This window comes from Choloepus didactylus, chromosome 17 (genome assembly GCF_015220235.1).
Source record: "Choloepus didactylus isolate mChoDid1 chromosome 17, mChoDid1.pri, whole genome shotgun sequence".
Taxonomy (NCBI): Eukaryota; Metazoa; Chordata; class Mammalia; order Pilosa; family Megalonychidae; genus Choloepus; species Choloepus didactylus.
The window spans coordinates 2,570,224-2,579,470 of NC_051323.1; the positions used below are offsets into that span (position 1 = coordinate 2,570,224).

The 9,247-nt window shown below is 36.2% G+C and overlaps 1 pseudogene; it reads right to left on the reverse strand.

The window, feature by feature from the left end:
- The window catches only part of LOC119512804, a 39,431-nt pseudogene extending 36,029 nt beyond the window's left edge, over positions 1-3,402 (reverse strand).
- Positions 3,403-9,247: the final 5,845 nt, after the last annotated feature.

Here is a 9,247-nt window from a genome sequence, read left to right on the forward strand (position 1 = left end):
TGCCTCTGGTAATGGAGCCAAGGATAAAGAAGCTGTCACTTTACATTTCATGTTCACACAAGAAATATGATATCAAAGATAAACAAAATTGTTTAGAAGAAAACAATTTTTTAAAGGAAGCTCATGCATCAATTGATAATTTAACAGTAGCAAATTTGTGTTGGGGCAAGTGCTCTTAAAATAAATGTTTCCCTGTGAAATGGATGCTAATATTCTTTCACTAATGTGTGTTCTGATTTTCATGTGATCAGCCTTCCCAGACTAGATAAACATCAAACAACATGTTGTGCATGTTACACATTTGGTATCTTCCATTTATTCTCAAAAATTTAGTAGTTAATTTTTTATAAAGCAATCATTTTTATTTTGATCTCATTGCTGCCCATAATGTTGCTTGTGGAAAACGCTTGTTACCAAACAATGACATAGTCACAATTTAAACCATGCACTAAATAACAACTTAAGGCAGAGACTTCCACAGTCCTCTAAACTTCCATGGAAGAAATCCTGAGTTTCTTCTCCAACCAACATTTTACAGTAAACAAACCTACAATTACAAATGCTTTCCACTGTTCACACCAAGGTCACCTTGGCATTATTGTGCCTCTAGGAGGACTCATTACAGACTCAAACACAATTGGTCAGTGATGCAACAGATTGGAGGGATAAGTGCATCAAATATTTTACCCGTAACCCATCTTAGCTGTCCTAAGATGAAAAGAAAGAGTTTCAGGGAATGCAAGATGCATTATTCCAGATATCTGTCAAATATAACCAGAGGTCAGCATAAGAGCTCTGTCCACTGCACAAGATCTTTTAATTTAAGACCATAGCAGAAAGGGAGCAAACAAAATAATTAATAAAAGATCATTGTAACCATCAGAATTTCTTTAAATGTAATTATCAATGACACTTTATTAGATTAAAAATCTCTGACAAATACTGTGTTGTACATTACACTATAACAATTTATATAAAGCAGGACTGTTTCAATCAAGCTGAAGAGATAAGGTTACCCAACATATGAATGAACTCAACAACTGAAAGATTTTCACAAGGTCATGTAAGCAAGGAGGAGCAACTCTGTTTACCACATTACCTGCATATCACAATCAGTGGGTAACTTGCTGATTATATGAAACTTGAGCCACAGCTGGTGAAATGGTCAGAATTCCCAGAATTGGAGTTTGGGAATCTGTTTAAGCAAACTCACAAGATTTTTCTTTTGTATCCTGACTGCACAAGTAACAAATGTTATTTGGGAACCAGCACTGCAACACGTGAGTAGCCCCAATGATATCAGGAATGATAATGATAGCTATTTATTATGCTTCTATGAGTATTACATTAGATGTGTAAAGTACATCATATTGTTCATTATAATTATCCTAATATTAAAGTCATCACAACTTGACAAAGATTGAATAAATGAGCATTTTGTTTGGAAATTAAAGATCCATGGCTTTCATCATTGTGAAGTTGGTGAAAAGAATAATAGGGCAGAGAATTCAAGAGAAGAACAGGCAATAAATATAAGTTAGGTCAACAGAGGAATCTGAGGTTTCAGGATAATTTTTTTTATGATAAAAATTGAGTATGTAACAGCCTGAGAAAGAAGAGGCACTTGTGCAGCATGAAAATGATGGTGCTCCCCAGTGTGGTCTGGGTGCCAGGCACTGCTCAATGCATTTTACATGTATTGACTCATGGCTCACAGCAATCCTACAAAATACATGCAATTATTATAACCATTGTACATATGAGAAAACCAAGCCAGAAAGTAGTAAAGTAGCTTAACTTCCAGATCTAGCAATGGAAAGAATGGTAAAAACTAAAACTCATATTTAAGGATCAAGGTCATTGGGAAATCTGTACTCATTTGCAGATAAATAGGTTTAGAGATTTGGAGAAAGTTCTTTAGAAGGAGTAAGAATAAGAGAGATGACTTTCCATCTTTGTGTTTTTTCTTTTCTTTCAGAAGAAAAGGCAGGTTTGAGCAAAGATGAGGTAGGAGTTTAAGCAACACAATCAGGAGACATTGAGCAGAAAGGCCTGGGTGGAAAGAGGTTCCAATAGGGAGGGAGAAAAGGAACAATCCAGTGGTGGGAATTTTGAACCTGAAAGTGTGGGTATTATATCATGGAAAACCCCCAGATATGGGGGACAATAGGATGGACCGGTGGGAGGGAAGGAGACTGAGAACAAGTTAAAATAGGAAAGTTTAATATCAAGAACTAAGGGAAGTGGACACTGATTCATCAGGGTACTAATCTCACTGGGTCCTATAAACTAGCAGGTGGACCAGAGACTTTGCTTACTTCAATCACGTGCATCATATCCTGAAAATATTCTTGACAATATTCCTGAAAATGTAAGAAACACAGAAGTTTGTGGTAGTCAGAAAAATAGCTCCCAAAAGTGTTCACAACCTAATCCTGGAGTCTGTGAATATGTTACCATAGATGGCAAAATGGAAATTGAAGATGTCACTAAGAGTATGGACATTGAGTTGGGGAGATTGTCCTGGATTATCCAGCTGGGCCCAATCTCATCACAGGAGTCCATAAAAACAAAGAAACTTTCCTGGCTTTGTCCAGAGGGTGATGTGCGTATTGAAGGTCAGAGAGTTGCAATGTTGATGAGTATGAAAATACTGGAAGGGGCCACAAGCCAAGGAATGTCATGGCTTGTAGGAGCTAGACAAAAGGGAACAGATTGTCCCCTGAAAGTAAGTACTAGGGAGTAATGAGCCCCACTGTTGCTGAAACTTTATGCTACTGACACCCACATTGGAATAATGACTTTCAGAATTATGAAGTGAAAATTCCTTCATTGTTAAGTCACTAAGTACATGGAAATTTGCTACAGGAAAAAGAGGAAACTATACAGAAATCTTTACTGCATTTTCTTACAGTGACATTCTTCAAAATGGGATTAAAATGAATCCTGAGCCCTGGAAAAACTCCCCAAATTAAGTCAGAAGACTCAGACTTCCAGGAGAAAAGTAGATAATACCAGGGCTGTGGGGACAGGAAGCAGCTGCTTCTGCAGAGACTCACAGAAACAGCTTCAGTGAAGAGGTTTGTGTTTGAGAGTACAGCACTGTGGAAGGAGAAAGCTTTTATGTTTCTGACAATAAAAACACACTATACTTGCCACCTGGTACCTTCTGATGCTAAGTAAATTCTATCCCAGACCCAATGCCACTGAATGGGTCTGAACCCTAGATACTGTGGGGGATGCCCAGGAGATGAGCAGTTTAAGGATCTTCCCTGGTTCCTGCTGGTACTGAGCTTATTGTTCCTTCTGGTTGGCCCTGGATAATATATTCCTGATGGACTTGCAGTTGATAGTGACACTCTGCCCTGGAGATGCAAACAGGGAGACTAGAGTCTCAGTCATCACAATGTCCCCCCTGGTACCAGCAATCACAATTAACAATTATCATACATGCATGGATTATGGCAACAAATTAAAAAACTCAATGTTCACAATGTTTTCCCTGTGATGTTACTTGCAACACTGACCCTATTTTATGTAGTAATCTCTATATTGGAAATAACTGTTAGTAAGTCTGCATTGGAAATCACTTTCCTAAGCACAAGGCTTTAAATCTGGTTGAATTTAGGGCTTTCTCAGCTTTCACTGGAGTTCCATAGCAGGAAATCAGAAGTAGCTGGGTGTGTCCTATCATCTTTCTATCCTGATTCACCAGTTGTAGCTGGGTTCACATTGCAATGGAATAAACCTATTTATGAAGCTCTTACAAGCTTGCCAAGTCCCAGAAAAGCACACAGTAATGATGGAAGCCAATTGCAAAGACTGTCAGATATGGATGTATATAATGCAAAGGAAGAGCTAAAAATATCATCATAGAAAATTTAAATGTTTGTCAATGAAAGACCCAGCAATCAATGGAGCAAGTATAATTTCCTATAAAATTTCAGAAACAAGCAGAAATATAAAATGTATTTTCAATATCAATAGCATTCTATTACCCAAGCTACAAACAGTACAAGGCAATATAGAGAAGAGCCTCATTAATATGCACATTTCCTTAAAAGCATTCTAGATCAATGAAAAGATAGTGGGTTTCCTGTAACCAACAAACATTTTAACACCAAAAGAGCATTGCTATGAACATGGTATACTCATGGAAAATGAGAAATACTCAAAAGAATTATTTCCTTATAAGAGATTCTTTATTGAAAGGTGAATTTGTAAATGAATGGTAATAATTCATAAATCCTACAAACATTAACAGAAATTGACATCAGAGCATCTGAAAATGGCCTAAAATAGGCAAATTATAGTCAACCTCAATTTCTATGAGCACTTCATGTTGGAGAAACTTCAAAAGCCTAATAATCTCAACTATTGATTGGTAAATGTTACACCAAAGAATTCTCACACAATACTGATGCATGAACATAAATATGTACTTCCACTGGCTATGTGTCTATGGACAGAGGACAATGCATACAGCAATTTTGAGAAATAATGATATATGGTTTAGTAAATCTGCCAATACATTTACTGTATGTGGAGGCAAATCCATGTAGAGATATATTCCCTGACGATATGTGTGCTGGGGTGCCCCAGTGTACACAAATAGGAATTTTTGAAGCAGTTTTTTATCAAAAATGCCAGAAAAGAGAAAAAAAGCAAATGCCTATCAAAAGTAGATTTCATAAGTAATGTCATCAGCCTAGGGATGTAAATAGCTACTGAAAATCTCTCCCAAGAATTTCAATGAAAAAAAGGAGAATTCTCACTTGTTCAGAACTCTAGAGGAAGGTAAAGACAGGAAAGATCCTACAAATGGTGAATCAAAGAAAAAGAAAAATATCAGGTAGGGAACTCCTGTTCCAAATTGGCTGGTATCTCCTCTCCCTCATACTCAGTCCCACACAGATTGGTGAGTGTCCAGAGACAGTACCCAGGATGCCTTCCAATTCCCAGTGGGAACAAACCTTATGATATCTCACATCAGTAGGGCAGATAAGCATTTATATCCAAACACTGAGACCAAAGCCCACAGGGACACATGGCAGGGCTCAAGCCACAGGGGAGTAGGGAGTACAAAATGACAGCAAGAAAGAGCTTCCAAAGTGGAGGATCAGGGAGGGAACCACAATATCTTCCCCCAAAGCTGCAAGTAACCAGGCAGAAACTACCCAAATCAAATGTTTGGAAATAGGGGAGGACATTTTAAGGCCCAGGTCAGTGAGGTATGAAGACTCAGAAAAACAGAGACTCATTACCAGTCATGGTACACCAGTATGAGAAAAAATAGGCTTTAAATGCAAATATGTCATAACAGATAAAAGAAGGACACTATCTAGGAATAAAAGGGGCAATTCAACAAGAAGAAATAGTCATAAATATCTATGCTACTAATCATGGTGTCCTAAAGTACATGAGACAAACAGAAAAACTGAAGGGGGTCATAGATGACTATACAATAACAGGTGAGAGACTAAAACACACCACTCTCTCCAATAGTTAGAACCAATATCCAGATGTTCAAAAATGAAACAGATAACATAAATAATATGAGAAATGAACTAGACTTAACAGTACATCCAAATCCTGAAGGGCATACATTCTTCTCTAGTGCTCATGGACCATTGTCAAGGAAGGACATATGCTGGGGCACAAAACAGGTCTTAAGAAATTTCAAAAGACTGAAATTATGTGAAACACTTTCTCTGATCATAATAGAATGAAGGTGGAAAAGAGTAACAAGTGGAGAACCAGCAAATACCCAAATTTAGAGGCCAAACAACAAGCTCTTAAACAATCAGTGGGTTAAAAAATTTTCAAGAGAAATCATCAAGTATTTCAAGATGAAAGAAACAAGAAAACAATGTACAAACCTTATGGGATGAGTGATAGCGGTACTGAGAAGGAAATTTATATCCCCAAACACCTACATCAAAAGTAGGAAAGTGCTGAACAAAATGACTTAACTGAACAATTAGAGAAACTAGAGAAGAACAGCAAACTAATGCCACATCAAGCAGAAAGAAAGAAATAACAAAGATTAGAGCAGAAATTAATGAAAAAAGAGAATAAAATGACAAAGAGAATCAAAGAAACCAAAAGTTGATTTTTTAGAAGATCAATAAAATTGACAAACAATTAAGTAGAAATAGAGAAACAGAAAGAGAGAAGTTGCAAATAAATAAAATCAGAAATGAGAGGGATGCATTTCCATGAACTCTGAAAAAATAAAAAGAATGATCACAAAGATTATTATAAACAACTCCATGCCAACAAGACAAACAACTTCGAATAGATGGACAACTTCCTACAAACATAGGAAAAACCTTCTCTGATTCAAGAAGAAATAGAAGAACTCAACAAACCAATGACAAGAAAAGAAATCAAATCCAACATCAAAAACCTAGGAACAAAGTAAAAGCCAGGCTGTGAAGGCTTTACAGGTGAGTTTTACCAATCATTTCAAGAAGAATTAATAGCATTCCTGCTCAAAATATTCCAAAAATTTGAAAAAGAGGGAACATTACCTGTCTCATTCTATGAAGCCAACATCACCTTAATACAAACCCAAACAAAGAAACTGCATGAAAAGAAATCATCACAGCAATTTCTCAAATGAACATGGATGTAAAAATGCTGAAGAAAACTGATTCTAAATTGAGTCCAATGGAAGATTAAAAGAATTGTACATCCCAGCCAAGTGGGTTTTATCCCAAATATGCAAGGGTGGTGCAAACCAAGAAAATCAATTAACACAAGGCTCTACATTAACCTATCAAAAGGGAAAAACCACAAAATCACCTCAATATATGCAGAAAAGGCATTTGAAAGAACTCAGAGCTTCCATGATAAAAGTACTTCAAAAGGTAGGAATCCAAGGAAATTTCTTCAACACGATAAAGTGCATATATGAAAAAAACCACAGCTAACATCATACTCAATGGTGAATGATCGAAAGCTTTCTCTCTAAGATCAGGAACAAGATAAGGATGCCCACTTTTATCACTGTTATTTAATGTTGTTCTAGTTCTACCTAGAGCAACTAGGCAAGAAAACTAAAGTCATCCATATTGGAAAGGAAGAATTAAAACTAACACTACTTGCAGATGATCCTTTATTTAGAAAATCCTGAAAAAAAGAACAACAAAATTACTAAGGCTAATAAAAAAGTTCAGCAAAGTGGTAGGGTACATCAAAACACAAAGATCATTTGTATTTCTGTTCACTAGAAATGAGCTATCTGAACAGGTATTCAAGGATAAAACTCTATTCACAGCAGTAACTAAAATAATCAAATATCAAGGAATAAACTTAAAGCATGTAAGGTTCCTATATGCAGAAAATGACAAAACATGCCAAAAGAAATGAAAGAAGACCCAAATAAGTGGAAAATATTCCATCATCATGGATTGGAAGGCTAAATGTCATTAAGATGTCAATTCTACCCAGATTGATCTGCAGATTCAATGCAATGCCAATCAAAATTCCAACCACCCACATTGCAGAATTGGAAAATCAAGTTATCAAATATATTTGGAAGGTAAAGGGACCTGAAATTGCCATAAACCCCTTGAAAATGAAGAATAAAGTGGTAGGAATCTAATTTTCTGTCCTTAAAGCATATTAGAAAACCACAATGGCCAAAAAAGCATGGTACCGCCATATAGACTATTCATCAATGGAATCCAATCGAGATTTAAGTAGTAGAGCCTTGGATGTTTGGTCAATTGATTTTTGACAAGGCCCCAAGTCCACTCAAGTGGGACAGAACAGTCTCTTCAATAAATGGTGTTGGGAGAGCTGTATATCCATATGCAAAAGAATTATAAAGGACACCTACATGATTCCCCATGTAAAAATGAACTCAGAATGGATCAAAGACCTAAATACAAGAGCCAACACCATAAAACTTCATAAAGAAAATATAGAGAAATATCTTCAAACCAAGTGTTAGGAGGTAGTTTCTTAGACTTTATACCTCAAGCACAAGCAACAAAATAACAACAAAAAACAGAGAAATGGGAAAGCCTCATAATTGAATACTTCTGCATTTCAAAGTATGTTATCAAAAGGTGAAAAGGCAGCCAACTCAATGGGAGAAAATATTTGGAAACCACATATCTGATAAAGAGTTTATATCCAGAATAATAATGAAATCCTACAAATCAATAACAATAATAAAACAAAATTAAAAATAGACAAAAAAACATGAATAGGTTTTTTCCAAAGAGGAAATGCAAATGGCTTAAAAGCATATGAAAGGATGCTCATGTTCGCTAGGTATTAGGGAAATGAAAATCAAAACCATAAGGAGAGATACCACCCCACACCCATTAGAATTGGCACTATTAAATAAAACTGGAAGCAATAGTGATGGAGAGGATGTGAAGAAAAAGGAACATTTATTCACTGCTCCTGGGAATGTAAAATATACAGTCTCTGTGGAAGACAGATTGTTGGTTCCTCAGAAAATAAATATAGAGTTGGGCGGTGACCTGGCAATCTAGCTATTCAGTATATACCCAGAAGATCTAAAAGAAGGGACACAGACATTTTGCACACCAATGTTTATAGGATTATTACTGAGAATTTTGATAGGCTGGAAGCCTCACATGCCCAACAATTGATGAACAATTAAACAGAAAGTGGAATGTACATACAATGGAATATTATTCAACAATAAAAAAGTTTGAATTCTGATACATGAGACATGTTGACTAATATATTGAAGACACCATGTTGAGTGAACTAAACCAGACACAAAAAGACCAATAATGTATGATCTCACCGATATAGAATGAATTAGAACAAGGAAACTCATAGAATCAGAGTCTAGAATGTAGGTTACCATTAGACAGTGTAGGTATGGGGAATGGGAACTTAAGGCTTGGAATGAACAGGCTTCCTATTTGGAAGATACAAATGTTTTGGTAATGCTGATGGTGGCACAATAATGTGAGCATAATTAGCCACACTAAAATATATACCTGAATGTGATTAAAAGGGAAAATGTTATCCAATTATTCCTTCCACATTGCAACTATCCAATCACAATTTTGCAATATCAGTGGTCAGCAAAATAACTTATAAGGGAATTTGGGGGAGATTTTCAGAAGCTGCAAAATGGGTACTGTGGTTAGCCACCATTACAGTGGTAATGTGTGGTCCAGGAGGCAGGAGAGAAGGAAATACAAAAAAGCATTTTCTGCAGCTACACCAACAACCACAACGCATCTGGAAA